Source organism: Saccostrea echinata, unplaced genomic scaffold (genome assembly GCF_033153115.1).
Source record: "Saccostrea echinata isolate AGI-Se365-2 ecotype Australia unplaced genomic scaffold, CSIRO_AGI_Sech_v1 ptg000003l, whole genome shotgun sequence".
Classification (NCBI taxonomy): domain Eukaryota; kingdom Metazoa; phylum Mollusca; class Bivalvia; order Ostreida; family Ostreidae; genus Saccostrea; species Saccostrea echinata.
In genome coordinates this window covers 417807-438094 of record NW_026889752.1, presented here as the reverse complement: position 1 = coordinate 438094, position 20288 = coordinate 417807, and the positions used below count along the sequence as shown (strand labels likewise).

Below are 20288 nucleotides of genomic sequence, written 5' to 3'. Positions count from 1 at the left end.
GATACTAGTAACCTGGTATTTAAAAAAAGGGGGAAGCAAAAAAAAAAAAATGTAAGAGAAGCTTGGAACCACATTTTTCGTAGAAAATCGTCCGTCTTTGATTCAAATTAGTCTCCAAGGTGAAAATAAGAATTCCAAACCATTTTGCAAGTCTTCTGAGCATCAACAGTCGTGTTTCAAAAAGATTAATTGGCTACTGCTTAAAATATCGTTCAAATCAGATACAATGTAACCTGTTAATATAAGAATACGTTGTTTTTCAAGCCCTAATCGCCTGACATGGTAAAAGTAAAATTTACGAAACTTTCATCATATTTTACAGACGATAAATAGGCTTCCATTTAAAATAAAAGAGGACTAAAGGGACCTTGTTTTTGTTGAAAATTGTTTCTATTTGACTCAGAATCGGAACCAAGGGTGTAAATAAACGTTCTGAAACCCTATTGCACATTACATGTAACAGAATAACACTAATCATATTCTAAAATATGAATAGACTACTGCATTGCTGTTTCATTTTTTTTAAAATGTCCACAATTACTTTGGCAAACAATATTCAAGTTATCTATATAAACATACAAGTGTAAATCTAAAGTAGATGCTGTTATAAAATTAAAACGGCATTTCCCGCGCGTAAGTATTTGTCTCTAAATGTACACAGCTGGTTTCTCGTTACCTTGGTAGCAAAGAAGCCACAAAGTTATTGCACAATTTACATGAAATATTTGTACATGTATCAAATTGATCATAAACATCATAGGAAAACGTATGTATATGGACCTCCTACGTCAGTTTTACAAATTCATATGTAATAAATTCGATTTTTAAATTAAAGGTTGAAAAGTATTAAATTTTGAATTTAAAAGAGGATTTGATAAAATGTTCTTTGTTATTAAACATGTTATTATTAAGCCCTCTTTGTAAGTTACACATTCAGTAAATAAGGGATGTTTACTAAAGAAAAGATGAAGTCATTAAGTTTATTATAAAAAAAAATGTCGTAAGATTACCATTAACTTCTTTTTCTAAGAAAAATATTCAAATATGAAAAGAAAAATGTGCCAGACTCTCTAGTACTTTTCCTTTGTGTTCAAAGTGATATATCGGGTCATTGTAGGAATGAAAATATATGTTGTTAATATATTTAACTAAATGTTGAATAAAAGCATAGCAAAACCTAGATCGAAACTTCTTTTCATAGGGATTTTTTCATGTGTCTTCTTATTCAGTAAAAGAATATTACAAATATCTTACACTTGTGCATTAAAATTGTACTTTGACATTATTGATTGCGTCTTTTATTATACTGTATAATACAATTTTAGCTCGTGATGTAGCAAACCTGTGCTCATTCTAAAAAAAAAAAGAAATTCGTGTTGGCTTTAAGGGGAAGAACTTTGAGAGGAAAAAAACTGTCAATTTTTTTTTTCATATTTTGTTGTTCACTAATTTAGTATTTCCCAAATATTTTAAAGTAGTTATATATATTATCAGGTTTCTTTCATTATTTTAGAGATACTGATTATCAAATACCATGCCCTATATGTCTAAGTAGAGTTTTAATTCTCCTTGTTTACGCACCCATCATTCTATCCGTACTTGGAATTTTTAGGCATAGATAAAAATATGGTAGTGGACATGTACATGTATCTCTTATAGTATTTCAGATTATGAATAAGCTTTTCAGAATATGTTTAAAATTCAAAAAAGTTTTTTTTTAATCACGCTGCATCTTGATAAGGAAAGTTGCGTATTTTTTTTTTTCAGACAACTTAAACAAGAAAAGACTTAATTTCAAAAAAATATTCCATTCAATAATTGAAAATACTATATAGAAACCAGATTCAATGTTACTATTTCATGTTAAATTGTCTCGCTGTTTCTATGGTCTTAATATATCAATTTAATTCCCCTCAAAACACATTCTGAACCGGAGCCACAATACACTGTTGATTATAGTTTCCACATGGCAATCGACCGTTTACAGCAACTTTCAGACAGGAAAAGCAAAACACAGTTTTGCATTTAGTGCAAGTCATGGTTTTACAATCCTTCAAGTGTTCGATCAGATATCTGCAGGAAACATTTGGACACATTCGCTTTGATGGCACACCCTCTATATTTGACATATCAATCTTCTTAAGTGGGGCTTCATTAAGAATTCTTTGAAATGCCTCTAATTCTCTTTTGCTGCACTGGTGGTTTGTTATCCAGGGTGATATGCAACTCCAGCAGAAATCAAAGGCTACGCCCTTCTTTTTAGAGCATGACGTACATCTGATGGGCAGGACATCCGTCTGTCGCTGTCAGAATTGGCCGCATTCGGGGCACTCTGAGGTAATATCACTTTCTTGATTGACAGAGTTGACGGAAATCTTGCACTCATAGAATATTCGCTCATCTTCTGTCATGTCGGCTTTTTTAACAATTTCCCTCATATCCCACTCAGCATTGCAATCTTTTGTAAGGCAGCATACGACTGGCTTCACTTCACACATTAATGTGTTTTTCATATGACCAAATAAATTGTATGGAGCTTAAAAATAAATAGATATTTGAAAGTATAAATCTACTAGTAAAGCAGATGACAAAGCAAAATCACTCATCCTTTAACCAACAATCTATTACAAATTAATTAGTCCACTTTTTCAGTAATATGTTTCGTGTTTCAGAAATTTAGCTTCTTGAATAGTTTATATAAATGTTTTATATGAAAGAAAAAGATGGCATAGCCACTTAAGAGGAATTTAAAATAAAAGAGATAACTTATTAATCCCTCATATAATTGAAAATTCCTAATTCTGGTAAAAAAAAAAATACCTCGCCTTCTGTAGAATTGGAGATTATATTATGATTCAGGAAAGTATACTGCTATAAAATATAAACTGTAGACGTCAATAGGAAATAGAAAATTGTACTTTTGGGGTAAACACGACAGGTTTATCTACTCTACTTATAATCATTGATAATATACTGTTCATATAATACTAATATCGTCAGGATAATTACGCCTTTCTTTTTTAGCTCATTTGAGCAACAGGCTGAAGTGAGAATTTTTGATTGAAAAATAGCGACGAGCATCCATCTATCAGCTCTCTGCCGTCTGTATACTTTTCATTGTTCGACCTTTTCTCAAGAATCACTGATCCATTTTTAATTAAACTTGCCACAAAGTATCTATGGATGCGATGAAACTAAATTTACTAAAATAACGGATTACTTAATGGAAGAGATAAATAAATATAGAACAAGTGAAAATTAAATGGCACCTTTTTAAAATCTTATGATGAAGAACATTTGGACAAGAAAAAGATGAAACTTTATAAAAGGTTTATTAAACAGTGTTGAGTCACGTTGTGACCCCCGGGTGTAGAGTTGGTCAAAAAGACATTAAGGGCAATGTTTTACATTGGAGTAAAGACGATTTTTTTTAAATCAAGAACATCAAAGCAAAGATAAGTCAGATGATATAGAAACTCCCGAGGTGGTGTAGATTTAAGTTTGTCCAAATTAAGACGCCAAGGGGTAAGGTTGGGTCACAAAGTTTTACATATGAATTTAAAATGAAATTTTTTTTTAGAATTTTCTAACCATAAAGCACAAAGCCAGAGATTGGTCTTATTCATATATAAGCAATATCAGGTAGTGTAGATTTTAATTTGTTAAAATCTTAACCAAAGTGGATAGGATGGGGCCACAGCATGTTTTACATATGAATAAATTATACTTAAAAATCTGCTAAAATATAACAGTGCTGTAGTGGCACATTGTGATGTAATGATTTGTTATGGTTCAAGTAGTTTGTTACTTACATGCCATATAAGTTCTCATTGTGTGGTCTTGTATTTACTGTAGAGACCCAATTCTTTACGTATATACATGCATAGACACTTTATTATTAATTCACAGGTCAAACGATTCAAATAATACTGTTCGACTTTAACTTTATTTGTGATTCAAGGTGGATTCTATATCAACATGCATATTTAGATTTGGGCTTTATTTCTATGGTATCCTGATTATCCTCATAAATTATGATTTGCATATAATATTCACGTGTTGTTTACATATTGGTATTTTATGTGTCACCCTTGCCCATTAAAATTTCTGTACCTATCGGATACATTTATTATTTTTATGTCTTACTAAAAATTATGTCCCAACGTCATTAGTCTAGTATAATCCAGGTCCATCACAAATATAAAACACCAGGAATTAAAATGATTTTAAAGTATATCAAATTTATATTTACGTACTTATTGCATGACCACATGACATTTTCAGCCTCGGTTCCTCGTCGTCTTCGTCTAGGTCAATCATATCAGGCTCTGTTGTTACTAAATATCTTGGAGTTGCCAACCATAATTTGTAATGGTTTTGGTAAGCTTTGAGTAGCTCTATCATTTTCATATATAATTCCATCATCAAGATTCACAACTTCAACATGGTAGTGTTGGGTACCTAGTGTAGAGGCGATTTTCTTCTTAGCATTTCCTACAGTTAATGGATTCTGAAAGTAGGAAATACAAATTTAATCGTAAGCACATTGTTTAACTTACAGAAATGGAAAGAAACTATAAAACTTACTTCTCCTAAGACGTGAATTCTGTCGCTTGATATTTGTTGAAAAAGCATTCTTCCTGTTTGCTTCAAAACTAAAATTTCCTTTAGATTAAGAGGTTATATTATATAAACATTAATGAGGTAAATCCATTTCAAATACTACTTTCTTTTTTCATTTCAATGAATATGTCTATTTTTAAGAATTGTATAAATAGGAAATACCCCGTTAAATAAGGCTTGGTGTAAAATGCGGAGGATGGAGTCTCCAAAATGGAGGGTCAGAAAGTGCAAGAGGTGGAGCCTCTTTTGTCAATTTTAATACATTTGCCTGTTTAATCTTTCAATCATTTTAGAAACTGAATTCAACTTGGTTGCTTGTAGAGCTCTCCATCAGTGATAAAAAGTGCCCGTCAGAATTAATTACTGAGTCTAGATATGTCGTAAAAATTTTTACTGCAGATAATTATGTCATGTATTACACATCACAGATCACTTTGTCTGCAAATTATCATCAATTATAAAGTATATTTCACATTGCTGTAAAACCTGCAAAAGCTTGGGTATGTGTAAATCACAAAAAGAAGAAACAACAAGCATTCTGAGAGTATTGCATTAGCAATACTAGTCCCCTACCGGCAAGTGTAATCTGGTTCCCGTTAAGAATTGAAAATGCCATAATTCCGTCAGAAATTAACGAAGCGGGACGAAATGCAAACTTGTTCTATAACTAATCAAGGTAAAGCCACATACCAAAAATCAGCTCAATATCTACAAGCGTTTAGAAGAAAATTGCGGAAAACCCGTAAAAATTGAAAAGGCCGTAATTCGGTCAAAAATCAATGAAGCGGAACGAAATGCAAACTTGATCTGTAACTCATCAAGATACACTCACATACCAAACATCAGCTCAATATCTACAAGCGTTTAGGAAAAAAGTGCGGAAAACCAAGTGGGACAGACTGACAGACAGAGGGACAGACAAACAGACAGACAGACGGACAGACAGACAGACAGACAGACGGACGGACAGACGGACGGACAGACTCAGAGGAAACCTATAGTCCCCTCCGGTTTCACCGGTAGGGGACTAATAAAATGCCAACTGAAAATGAAATTTAGCAAAAAAAAAAAAAAAAAAAGATAAATAACATGACCTTGAGTTACCGGTACATCAACAACAAAAGACGGGAAAAATTGTGCTTCTTTACAATAATGTATCTTTTTGTAGTTTTCCCTAGAAGTTTAGGTGATCTAGCACTTAGCAATTTTAACTTTTTGCTCTTCAGATATTTGATTCCTATACTAATAAAATCTGTCAAGACCTCATGGGTTACTGCGAGATGGCAGCATGAAACATAAATCAGACAGTTTCCATTGCACTTAGCATCTGTTATACCGCATAACAAAATTTAAATCAGAAGCACAAGCTGCATGCCCCTCATTTGTTTCTCATATCTAAAGGTCATTTTGGGTCTCGTTGTTTCTTTATCATGTTGCTTGTTTCTCATTCTTTTTAGAGAAAAAAAATAACAACAGTTTATGGTCAGAGTTCTCTGATATAATAATCATTTACTGAATCTATTAACTAATTATATTTAATTTTTCTAAAATGTTTTTGTGTGCATAAGATAATTGGGATGATATTTCTGAGTGAATAATGACATCACGGCACATTTCAAACATCGGACATTGTCTTCGACAGCAATCGGAGTTCAGATGGTAATAGGTGTTTTGTAATGAGGCCGATACTCTCTGTGTCTTTGAATTAGGACGTAGATACTTCCTGTGATCATACCGCTTTAGGACAAGGTCATTTGGTGGAGTTCTCAACTCATCCGAAAATTGCTGTCCACATCCATAGCACTTTTTCACCAAACCAGCGAGAAATTTGAGGAGAAATGGTTGTTCTAAATTGCTTTCTTCTGAAATAGCGTAGTCCATGACTTCTGTAAAAGTCTTATTATTTCTACCTTTTCTAATTGATGTTCCCTTTGGTTTCTGGCCCCTATTCTTAGGCATTCCTGTTAGGGAAATTGCTGTTAGATTTCTTTCATTTCTTTTGTATTTCTTCTTGTACTGTTGTATGTAATCCATTAATAAATTACAATAAAATGCTGTCGCAATTGTATGCTCACAAAGTTTGTAACAGTTGTAGCGGTGGCATTTCATTTCACACGTGAATAAGGTTGTGCATTTAGATTTGTGCACTTTAAATGGATCACTTGTTTGGTTTTTTGTTCAAGACAAAAAATGCAGATTTGTCATCACAACCAGGCATTTGAACGATTCCATTCGCAGACTGAAAAATTATTTTAGAATCTTGGAAGATGCTTTCAAGTATTGGAAATGGAATGTTGGTTATATCTGTGGACTCAGCAGAAGGATATGAGGTGAATAAAGACTGGGCAGCATCTTCAACAGGCCTATTTTCTACCACTGTTTTTTCTCCTTTTGATTGAAGAGGTTCTCGGAGCATTCTGTTAATGAAAGATTTATCCTATTATTTATATACTCCAATATACCATTAAAAACATAACATAAAATTTACTATTATAAGATATTGTAACTTTGAAAAGGAAAGATGTCTAATATGTTGAACTTTATTTTGTTAATGAAATTTAATAGCGATTCTCTGTAACCACTTAAACTTCTTTGCCACGCATGATCACCGATTTTGATGAATCTTTGCCCATTATTACAACTTGACACCAGAAACATATGTCAAATAAAATTTCGTTGCTATGTGTCTTGGTTGCCATGGTAACAGCCAGAAAAGTTGATAAATTTGAGATTTTCAGCTACTTTAAATCTTTATTAAGCCTTAATAAAGACTATGAAAAACAAACAAACCATTTTCCCAAAAACATGACACCTTATTGCCACTTATGCTGTAAAGAAACTATTTAGAATTTATCTCTAAGTAAGTGGTAACCATGGGTACATTTGGAATACATTTTAGATGCTGAGAAATGCTGAAAAACGCTCTATAGTCACAAATGATAGATGTTACATGATCAAACTCAATCAACAACGTAAGAAAAACAATGAAAAATATTTGACCTCATGTAATTAGGTATTGGCAATATTATTCTAAAAATAACTTTCATGGTTGCCATGGTAACACAGTGTCATCATGCAAAATCTGTTGCTATGATTGGGTTAATGCTACTATCGTGAGGAAAAACAATAAAATTCATGACTGGCACATATGCATCCTTAGGACCTTGCAACACCGACAACATAAGAAAAATTGAGATTAATTGTTAATTTGCAGTGTAACCATGGAAACAACGTACTAGTTGTTTAAAGTGATATTTTTTGCTGCTCAGGGAATTTACTAACCTTTTAATCACGAAAAATATTATTTGAATCGCCTTGAATAGTACTTATCTCGTGGAACTAAAGTTGAATATCATATATTGATAAAGGTTGTTGAAAAATACAACACTGTTGCTATGGTTACCAAGAAGAGAAAATGTTCGATTTTGTTAATTTTTTGTCAATATTAGACGCTATGTGCCAGCTTTTTGCATCCTGTTAGAGATTGAGTGATAGTCAACATTGAAAGTCAGGTTAGTTGTTCACATATATCAATGATTAAAGTTTTGGGAATCTACATACAACGGTACGTATCCAAGGAAACAGAGTATTCTTCAGATTTTTATGCATGTTTTTTTCGCCTTATTTCCATAGCAGCGCACTATTTAAAGAATTGAAATTGAATTTTTTGAAATGTGAAAATTAGGGTCACACCAAGGCCTTTAAAAATTGATCACCAGTTATATAGAAATATGCTTTTTAAAAAGATAGGATAAGATTAAAACACTAAGAGAGTAAATTTAAAATCCCTTCGTGGTATTAAAACCATGGCAACCATTGCCAACCTATAAGAAATATCATATTTTGTCCTCGGTATATGTTACAAGGATCTCTTCTCTATTATTTGCTTGTATTTCAACCTATAATCGTTTTTATTCTTAAGTGTATGACTTTATAAAATTAAATGAACAAAATTATTACTTTTGAATACTTTGTTTCCATAGTAACGTATGTTAAAGATGATTTACCAAACATGTTTATCATGCATTTAAGACACTAGGCCTTCAACTTTCAGAAACAGTCATTGCCACTTGTTTGCTTTGCTGCAAACGTTAACTGTGGGACTCTGAAGATGTTAAAAAATGTCATTTTTCAAACTTTAGGACATGTTGCTATGGTAACCATGACATGTAGCAACCAATTTTTGCCTGATTTGAGTTTACGGTATCAAAGACTTTTATCCTAGAGAGTTTGGAGAAATTCTGAGACTATGCGTGCCACAGCTCCTATATAAAAGTTCAAGCCATTACAGAGAATGGCTCTTAACATTCTAGCACTTACTTTTCAAATACAGCTTCTCTTTGATTCACAGACTTTCGCCAGTAAATATCTTCAGTAACTTCCAAATGCTGATATTCAGTTTTCAGTCTGTATTCACCCTTTCCTATTAAAGCTAATTTAACTTCCGTTTCTTGTCTTTTAACATTTTTTTCCAGAGAAATAACAAAGTCTTTCTCATTCATTTTTAATTTTCCCTCCTCATTCTTTCTTAGGTCCCCTTTAATGATCGCATTCATGCACTCATTTGCATTTTGGTTATATGGTTGAGGAGGGTAGCCAAGTCCAGCTAAACTTCGTAAATCTGCATTCATACAAATTTTTATAAGTTCAGCTTTATGTTCCAAGAAATAGTTCAGAAATGATGATCAGCTGGAATGACGAGACTTCCACTCATTTTGTAAACTAGACAATTTTTCATCAAATTCGTCTGGACTCATGGAATCAACTAAACCCTTGATTTTAGTTTCATGAGATATTTTTCCAAATATATCTGCAATGTATGATTTAGCATCTTTCTTTGGAGTTCCGATTTCTTTTAATTTTCTTTCAATGTTGTCTTGCATGTGAATATGACATAATAAGTGTTTTGCTGAAGTAAAGCAAACTTCAAATGCATCTGATAAATTCTTATCTCTATCAGTCCCAAACACTTTTAGAGATTTCATTTCAGGACATATTTGCAAAATTGAAGAAGAAAGTTTGAAATAACTATCGAAGTTTTTTTCTCTGGTGTATTAAAATTGGCACAATCATCACAGGTTCAGTGCCTTTTTTGGTTAATAGCATGGTATTTCGATACGTTGTAAATGTAACGAAAAAAGCCCCAATGTTAAATGTTGTATCTACTCCTAAAACAGAAAAATTCTTCAGATTTGTACAATATTTCTGTACTTCTCTTATTTGACGATCAGTAGCCATGATCACTGTAAATTCAGGCACACAACGTACTTCGCGGACAAAGATGTTTTTAACCATTTCTTGTGATTTTGCTAAATCCATAAGCTCTTCAATAGAATCATGATTTTTTTCTCGGAATTTCTAGCAAAATTTCTTATTTGCTGCCTGTCTCTTGGTATATATCCACCTCCCAATGCATTTTCAACAACACCTTGATCTTCAACTATTTTGTGGAAAACTGCCTTAGGTTTCATTTTATCATCATTTATCAGACATTTGATTTTCAACTTTGTTGTTTCATTTGTTCGCCTGAAGCTTTCATTTTTTTTTTACTGTTCTTATGAGGATTAGGCTGAAAGTAATTGGGTTCCTTACCGAAATAGTATTGAACAAATACCCGATCAAGTACAGTTCCATCAGCTTTTTCAAGATGTATGACAATTCTGTATAGATCAGGTTGTGTATTGTTCACAAATTTGTGTCGAATTGATTTCAATCCTCGACAATCTTTCAAATCATCTTTCATTTCACTTGAAATGTCGTAACCAATGTCATGAATATTGAAAGTATTTGTTTGCTTTCCGGTTTGTTTCCATGATCCAATACCATCACATAAAACATTTTTCCAATGTCCAATAAATTTGATGCTGTATACAAATGAAATATTTTCATTGATATGTGATGGAATGTTTTTGGCTATGTTATTTTCATCTTGAATACTAAGTAAACTTTGAACAGCTTCTTTTGTGTCCACGCCCTTTGATGATCTCTTATAAACTGGCATTAAGGGGTCGTTTTGATAGTATACATTTTCTGACTCAAGTGAGGATGGAAGTGCTTCCAGTGACGGTGATGATGATGATGGTAGAAGTGAAGAAGGTGGAACTTCAAAGAGTGGGGAATCAATACTGGGCAGGGAGTCAGACTCACTTTCAGGCTCAGAGGAAATAGCTATGGATTCCTGTAATGGAGAATCTTCGTCTCTAAGCAGCTGCCGTCTAGCTTTTTTCAGGGAAGAGGGTGATGTAGATGTTGAATCTGATGGTTCGCTGATTTTGAAAGGTGACTTTTCTGGTGATGATAGGATTTCAATGATATTATCAATATCCTCATCAATAACCTTTGTAACGTGAATCCTCCTCTTCAGTGTTGGTTTCTTCCTTCTATTTATTGTTGGAAGTTTCTCTGGAGAACTGGTCTCAGAATCCAAAATCTCTGAGTAGGTAAAACCAGTCCATTGAGGCTTTATAACGCTTTCTCCAGGATTATAATCCTCCAGGACTTTATTTTCAAGGTCATCTGAGTTTTTGCCACTCCCTTAAAATTGTAAAGTAAAAGTCTTGAATAAAATTGTATTTTAGATCTGGTACTAACCATTTATTATTACTGCATAAATCACCAAAAACAAAGTCACCGGTATTTCCATTTCTACTTTAATTTGATGTACGTGTAATACATGTAATTAACAATAAAATAGCATGCATTTACAAATTAAAAAAAATATATTCTGTTATGAATTAAAGCATACCTTTAACTGCATCTGCATATGACTTCTTCAAGAAAATCTTCGACATGATAGAAAATTTTTCCTTACTAAACTGGATTTATTATTTTTTTTTAGAAAGTGAAATTGTGAAGCAGTTTGTGAAACACTGAGAAACAATGACATGTGATGTGAAAATTCTTTGACAGCTTTATATACATATCAATCTCTCTCTCTCTCTCACTCTTTATATATATACATGTATATAATATCACCAAAAGATAATAATTTTGATGTTTCAGTCAGTCTCTGTTATCTTTAAAAATTAAATAATCAGCAAAGCTGTTCCCCTCGTTGAAATGTGGTGGTCATTAATTTTTTTTACTGTTTCCTGTTTCTTTGTTTCTCATTTTGTGTTTTATGGACTTTATCAACAAATGCCATAAGATACTGTCAAATGGTCATCACAAAATAAGGTTGGGAGATGTAACTGAGTTTCATTCACTCAACTTCAAAGGATTTTTTTTTAATTGTTTGGATAATGTAACACTCTAACAAGTTCTCACGGAATATCGGAAAATGAGATGACAGATCTAATAAGCACGTGCTAAATTTACAACAAGCTCAATGCTCCACCTCATGCATCATCTAACTCAAGAGGCCCCACCCCTTTCACTCTCTGACCCTCCATTTTGGAGACTCCATCTTCCGCATTTTACACCAAGCCGTTAAATATAGATTTAACTAACCAAAGAATTTGACAGTTAAACATATATCATACAATTTTTATAACAGTAAGCTGATAAAAAGGCCATCAGATTTTTTCGATAAGATATTTTTAACATTGGGATTATTCAGTGTCATCATTTCAGGATCCATATTTACATTCGCACATGCTTCTCGATTATTTTAATGAGTAGTTAGTCCCTAACTGTGATCTTTTTGTCATCTCCCTCGGGAGATGACACATAAAGTTTGTAAGCCGGAAGTGAAGTTCTAGTGTAAGCTGACATTCTTTCATTCTCTATCCAGAGTTGTCGTTCCCGCTGCGCTCCCACATACACCTCGAGGTGTTGTGAGCGTAGCGGAAGACAACTCTGGTAGAGAATGACATTCTTTAACTGACGATTGTTTAATTCTACTTTTACACTCAGTCTGGTAATCTGGGAATTATAAGACTGGCAATTATAAACTGATGTTGACGCGATTTCTAAATACAGAGTTCGATATGTATGCAGAGTGCAAGACGAGTCGTCCCTAAGACAACTGGCTCCTTGGTCAATTCACTCAACTCGCCGAAAAATTGGCAATTTCTACTTTTAAATCTAAGAATTTCTGGGTATCTATGTTCAATACATAGAGGATATTCAATGTTTTGTAGTTGGATATGGAAATTATTTCATGAGTGGGACAGGATTTTTTTAATATTTTCACGAGTGCGGAGCACGAGTGAAAATATATATATAAAAAAAAAATCCTGTCTCACGAGTGAAATAAATTCCATATCCAACTTCAAAACATTGAATTTTCTGTTTATTACATTTTCTTCGATTTCCCTTTGCCTCTGTCTTTTCTTAACACAGTGTCATAGGCTGTGACGTCATGGTTGAGCATTTGAGACGTCATAGCATTGAAAACATTGTAACATGTATTTTAGCAACATATTTGGGAAGAAATTGGCAGCTTTAGCTCTATCAAGATGGTTAAGTTACGATCTCTATCTTATTACAGGCCAGAAATTATTTTTTATTTACTTTGATATCCTTTCAAACTGTGAGAGAATATTATTTTGTTATCCTTTCACACTGTGAGAGAATATCACTTTTATTCAATAAATAAATCACAGTATTTCACTGTTGAAAATGTAATAAAATGCAATATCTTCTATTATATGTGTACAAGTATCTCGATAGTTTGAATAATCTGACTGTATCAAGGGATAGTTCCCCACCACAACGTTAAACGGGATCCGTAGGACATTCATCATTTTATCAATGGAACATATTCTATTTAGTGTCTCGATGGATAATTATTGTATAGTTGTGTATATATAGTATCAGGTAATTTTTTTTATTTACCAGTTAAAATGGGGAGTGTCTCTAAATTACAAGCAACTTATAAAAAATGAAGAAATGAAGGCTCAATAACTATTACTTGCTTATTTCTTTAAATAACAAAACTATTCAACGGTTATCATTCAAAATGGAAAATAGGACGAATTCCTGGGGACGATTTTGTACATCTTCAACTACGTCAGTCCCACGCGGTTTTAATTGTCTTTCATGCCAATGAAATAAACACTGCCTAAGCTAGACTCTATCTTTATTCTGAACTTTTGACCACATACAGGGTTATTTTGTCACATAAGTGACCCCCTTAATTCTGTTCCTTTAAAGTATTCTATAGTACAATAAGTAACTTAATAATGCCTAGTATATATGATATCCAGGAAGTGCTTCTATTTTTTTTATTACTGCAGCTTTAGCAACATCAAAGCATGAAATATTTATATGTTTCAGGATTGGAGAAATCTATTTTATGATACAAATTCTCGTACAAGAAAGATTTCTCTTTTAGATTTCCGTTAAATACACAAGCCCGTGCATGGTCCACGTATTGCAGTTCTTTTTTTAAAGGGACAGCAACTTGTTGAATTTATATTAGAATTACGGTAACAGATACAAAATCTTTGTAGATGAGAATGTTGTACCCAGAAAAGAATTTTTAAAAAACCGATGGTTTACGCCATTTTAATACCAATTATATAGATCAACCTACATTATCCGGGTCGTTCAATTCGGATTTTTTTTTTAGATTATTACGTGAAATTTTTTCACCTTACCCATTTTTCTCCAAAAATTAAAATTTGACATATAATTTGAATGCAAAGTTATAAAAGTACATACTGTAGATTGCGAGAAAATTTTGTGGCATTTTTTTCCATCTTCATTTTTCCAGTAGCATACGTGTATTTAATATGATATATAGCTTTAAAATTGAAATTGGGACAGGTGTGCGTGGATGGCTCATTTTACCTTAATATCCCAGTGGCTAAATAGCAAAATTACTTTGAAAAAAAGCTTTGGAAAGTCATTGAGGAAATAAATAAGAGTTTTAAACTTCTAGGCGACTGAGGAATAAAGGAAAAAGAAACGCCTAGTTTTTAGCAGCCTTCTGGCTAGAAAAACTTCTATGAATGACTGGTTACAATTTCCTCTACAATCATTTTCCTCGAAAACTCTTTTAAATCAATGAAGTAAAGTTTCTCGATTATTCGTTGAAAAATATGAAATATTCTTCTTTTTATTCTGTGACATAAATGAAACCAAAGAGATGACATTTCCGGCTTTCTGGAAAGCCAAACTTGTACTATATTTACAACTGTATCAGCTTTATGTCCGGGATTCGACTCTTAATGTTGAAAATTCATTTTTCATTTAGAATCTGGGACCGACATACGTTATTCCTTTTTTTGTAATCTAATATGTAATATATATTATCGATAATGTAACTCTTATGTCTGTATACATTGTAAGTTGTTTTAAATACATGTACATGTATATCGTTTTCGACTGATACATTTTTTTATGCATCAGGTGGACATAACGTAGTACTTTTCCTACATTGTTGGATCTCAGCCAGGCCAGCTGAAATTCGAGAATATTCAATCATATAATTCATTCACATATATTTATTTTTTTTTTCACAAAGGTTAGAAACACAGCCTCTTTTTGTTTATAATCAACTTCCAGCAAGTCTTAGAATACGAAAGACAACTGATCTATCTTCAATTTTGTAATCTGAAATTCTTCTGCCTGGTTTTAGCTCTTGCCCTGCGAATACGAACCGAGCGCTATCGATTGTATATACAGTATTATTATCAGCCGCACTCCACTCTTCAAATAGCGTTTCAATTGAATCACCCTAGAAATACAGCAAGCACAGAATCAGTCAAATATTTAGTATTACTGTTTTGTAGAATATACGAGTGGTTATCAAAAAGTTCGTGGACTGATGCGATAAAATATGAAATCTGTGCTTACAAAATATATTAGGAACATACAACAGCAAAAGTTTTAGAAATGTTGAAAATTTTAGCTAGATACGTTGATAATTTGCCAAATTATAATAAAATAAAAAAGACATTATATGATCACCCGGCGCTGTCGCCTTTTAATTTCATGACGTTCGAGAACGTCATTGATTCTCAATGTCCGCTCCCTCTACTTCATACATTTATCTTGATTAGATCCCCTGGAGTTAAGTAAGGACTTAAACCCGTCTTGTGTATATGACTTTTCAATGTCATGAACATGCAGCTTCTTTCAATGTATATAATATTGTAAATGGATCTATACATAGGGAAAGATCCTCACTTGATTATGCCAGCATATTTTGCTTGTCGGAGTTCAACATTTTTACCACACATGTACATGATCAACGTCACTTATCGAAGTGACTGACTACAAATTGACATTAACTGTGCATCTCTCATTTCTCTGAATCTTTTTTGGCATTTAAAAACAAGTACTCTTGATGCATTTTATTTCCCTGTAACCTGTTAAAACATTTCCTAGGTCTATACCAGTTTTTTTTCAGGGGCGAAAGTTTATGGTATGTTGGAAAAAGAAAATTCTCCCCCTTTTTGGCGTCATTTTCAAGCCCTTAATTGTTTGGACACTCCATATGAAATTAAGGATAAATTTACAGAATAGGGTAAAAAATGAAAATTTTACGGAACAATTGTCTCATACCATATGCCTGAACTAACGGGATTTTTGGATGACAAATGTTCATATCAAAAGAGTTTTTCTCAGTTATTTTCAGGTAGAAACAAACGTTATGTTCGAGACTGCATCGCCTTGGCATACCATTGCTTACAAAATATTAGCAATTTATTAAAAAATAAAACTTATGATTTATAGTTTATTCTATAGATAGAAAAGATGTTGCTGACTAAATGTATTAGAATTCATTGATGCAAGAAGTTTTAATTTCATGGCGCTAGTCCATGAACTTTTTGATAACCCCTCGTACATGCACTCATTGATATTGTTTGACATACTCATTATTGATACAAAACAATTATCACACCTACCTAGTTTACTTTGTCAGTAAGAATCCGTGAGTTTCTAAGAAAGGAAAAGATAGCATGCAGTCATTGTTAAGAAGGTGGATAATATTTACATTAAAAAAACATAACTAGCTGGTATGTAAATTTTTATAGGAGTCATATTTTAAATAATTAGTATATTCAACAAAATACACATTTCATTATGCTACTTTTCACTTTTAAGGGTTTCATGCTATCATATAATGACGGTTTGGTGTAAAATCTGGTTGACGGAGGCTCCAAAATTGAGTGTCATAAAGTGCAAGAGGTGGAGATAATGCAAGGGGTAGGGAATTTTGTTGCTAATACTAATTACATGTATTAGATCTGTCAACACAATTTCTAATTATCCATAAGAAGTTGTTATAATGTCAGATTATCCAAACAATTAAAGGATAATTTCTTTGAAGTTGAATGAATCTATTTTCTGCCGAATCTCAATTTTGTGTAAACCATTTGTCAATATCTTATGAAGTATGAAATGAGAAACAGCTAGGAGACTGAAAAAATATATGATCCTCACATGGTAACAAGGGGAACAGCTTTGTTTTTTATTTAAATTTTTAAGATAACAGAGACTGAATGAAACAGAAAACAGCACCAAAATTATCCTTTAGTGCATTGTTGACATTTTCTTTTCTCAAAAAATAAGATACAATTGAAAACTTCAGTCCAAAAATGACCAAAAATGCCAGGGGCATGAAGCCTGTGTTTTTGAATTATATTTTGATAGACAACAGATACCGAATGCAACAGTAACATTTAAACATTGGTAAGATGTTTTATTAGATTTAAGTGTCTTAAAACTGAATGAAAGATAAAACAGTCAAATAAGTTGACATTGACATAAGAAGCTCTATCCCTTGCACTTTCTGACACTCCATTTTGGAGACTCCATCCTCCGCATTTTACACCAAGCCGTCATTATGAACACTCATTTAAAAGAAAATTGCCAAAGTTAAACCTCCCCCGATCGGTGCTTTCAATACTTAATTGATTAAAATTAAAAATATTCTAATTCAATATCTTACTGGATCAACTGTGACGGTACGTGTACTTCCAGATTGGTTTCTAATAAAGACAGTCATTGACTTGCGCGTCCGAGGTCTGGAAAAGTCCATCTTCCTCTGTATCAACAAACTTTCTCAAGCTAGGTGTATATTTATATATACATGTACATGTATCAATGTCAACCCAAAAAATCAATATTTTAAAGTCCAGGAATTTTACTGCTTTCGGTTTCTTTTTCTTTTTTACATCATAAGCAATACATACAGAAGGGCGAAGCTTATTGGCCATTTTGACAATTTCTTTATCTTTTTTCCTATACAATAATGCATGGAATTAACATTTCCGATTGTTGTTAAAATTAAAACCTTTAACTTAAAAACACGCGTACGTTCAGGGCCTCAAACCCCGGTTGTACATGTGTCATTATACTGTCAAAGGAGTTACTTTTATCTCTAAACACTACTGTTTAGAATCAAAATATAGGCTACCGCCCTATAGACTTAAGACTTAAGACATGCATCTATAAGGCAGATATTAAATGTCCTACGGTAGGAGTCTTAAATCATGATAAAAAAATAACATCTGATATTCTATCATATGTTTTATAAATTTAAAATGAAAGATTTTTTACTAGTATACTTATACGATCAACATCATTACATGAAAAAAATACATATATATATATATATATATATATATATATATATATATATATATATATATATATATATATATATATATATATATATATATATATATATATATATTAAACATTAAGGATCTCAGAAAATGACCAAACAGCTTGAGATTGTTCAATTTCCTACAATTCTTGTTCTACAATTTTCCAAAATTCAGGAGGTAAAAGAAGTCTTTTTATAACTTTTTAGACATAAAGAAACCGTCACAATATTGAAACTGACTATGAAAGAATAACATATCCTTCTATTTATTTTTTTTTTATTTCTTATACAATATCATATGAACTGAAAAGAAGGAAGGGGTTAATTCCTTTTTTATCTCACCTGGTCCCGGGATCATGAACATCTTAAGCTTAAGTCAAAATCTTAATGTTGTTTTAAAATTTAGTAGAAGTCAAGCAGACAAAATTTAAAATACTTTTCAATATTGCTTTACAAAAGTATTGTTATCTGCAAAATTTAGAGATAAATTCGATGATTGATAAACATTTTACAGGCGATTGAAAATTTGACTGAGGTCTAAGTCTGTTTTATGATCTTAGGGCCAGAACCTCAGTTTATCCGTGTGTCTGCTCGTCTATATTTAATCGTTTATCATTAAGCGTGGCGCAGTGGTAGAACGTCTGCTGCGGAGTAAGGAGTTGATCCTTACGTTGCAGGTTCGAATCCCACTGTGGGACGTCGATACCGGTCCTTCGGATGAGACCGATTAAACCGAGGTCCCGTGTCGCAGTAGATGCTGTCACGAAAAACATCCCTCACTGCACAATTGCCTTGAGTACCGAGTATAGGTCAAAATTTGCAGCTCTCCACTGGCAAGTGGTGTCGTCTCAATATGAGTGAAAAATTCTGCAGAGGGACAATAAACAACAAACAGACACAAATTAAGTCCTTTTTTAACTTCCGAAAACTTGTGAAGTTTCGGGTTAAAGTTGGAAGAACAGAATTTTTCATGCACATAAAACTTGTTAACAGGAAAAATATTTCTTTTAAGAACATTCCAAATAAGTCATACTGATAACAAACGCATCTGAATGTTGAGAGAAGATAATTTTGATAAATCATACACACTTTAGTTTTGTTTACAATATTGAGTCAACATACACTATGAAAATATAGGTTTTTTTTTTCTTTATCCGATAAAGAGCAGCAATAATCCAAGCTGTTTCGGAGAGCGGTTTGGCCCATGTGACTCTTGTTCTTCATACCCATTAATAAACATTTTAAAACAATTGCAATACGGAGCGTTGTTTTAGTATGTAGGTTGACCTTTCTCAACAAGAATGCAGCTTTGAAAAACGAAGAAATTTTGTTAGATTCTGGGATAATTTTGACGGATTGACTAACACTGAGCTAAAAAGGGTATAGTATAGAATAAATACTCTTTGTTTCCCAAGCTATATATTTAGTTTCTTTTGTTTTCTTTTTTGTTTGTCAGACGTAATTTTTCTTTTTATTCACTGCTTTGTAATATTGTTTGATATATTTTTTTTTTAGAAAATTGGGGATGATACATTGCGGCCATATCGGTCATTTGGAGTCGTTGTTCATTGGGGAAGCGAAAAAAGTGGACATTATATTAGCTATGTGAAAATAAAAGGAGAGCTCAAATGGAAAAGATGTGACGAATCGTATGTTGATGACATATCCTTAAAATCTGTTTTGAAGTGTAATGTCTATCTGGGATGGGATTCATAAAACTTCTAAGATTATTCTTAAAAGTTGCACTTAAGTACTAAAACAAACCTTAGCTAAGAAAAAATCTTAAGTATCAATTCATAAAAGTTCTAAGTACAATTCTTAGCTAAGTTTGAATTCTAAGAAAATTAGAACACTTAAGTTCAATCACCCTAGCAACGCATAGAAATTCCCGAACAAAAAGAGCGCTCTTATGTGATGGAGGTATTTATGTCAAATACAGTTTATAAATAGATCTAGATACAGACGAGAGATGGCGTCCGATGAGAAACGAGAAAAAAAGAGGAAAGCAAACTGGACACAGGAGGAATGTTTTATTCTAGCCACCTTAGTAAATGAAAAGAAGCACATACTGCGTTCCAAATTAGGGCCTAACCTTACATCTAAAATGAAAAAAAGACACTTGGGAGAGGGTGACGGAGCAATTAACGCGTCGTCAAGTACG

General features: G+C 32.6%; 1 long non-coding RNA gene and 1 pseudogene across 1 annotated transcript; one reads left to right on the top strand and one right to left on the bottom strand.

Moving 5' to 3' along the window:
- Window positions 1-1881: 1881 nt before the first annotated feature.
- Window positions 1882-6657, bottom strand: LOC133178645 (uncharacterized; annotated as a pseudogene).
- Window positions 6658-18215: 11558 nt separating this feature from the next.
- LOC133178506 (uncharacterized) lies at window positions 18216-19716 on the top strand. Its single transcript, XR_009719984.1, has 3 exons — window positions 18216-18305; window positions 19409-19507; window positions 19643-19716. It is a non-coding gene; the product is annotated as an uncharacterized LOC133178506 (long non-coding RNA).
- The last annotated feature ends 572 nt before the right edge of the window (window positions 19717-20288 follow it).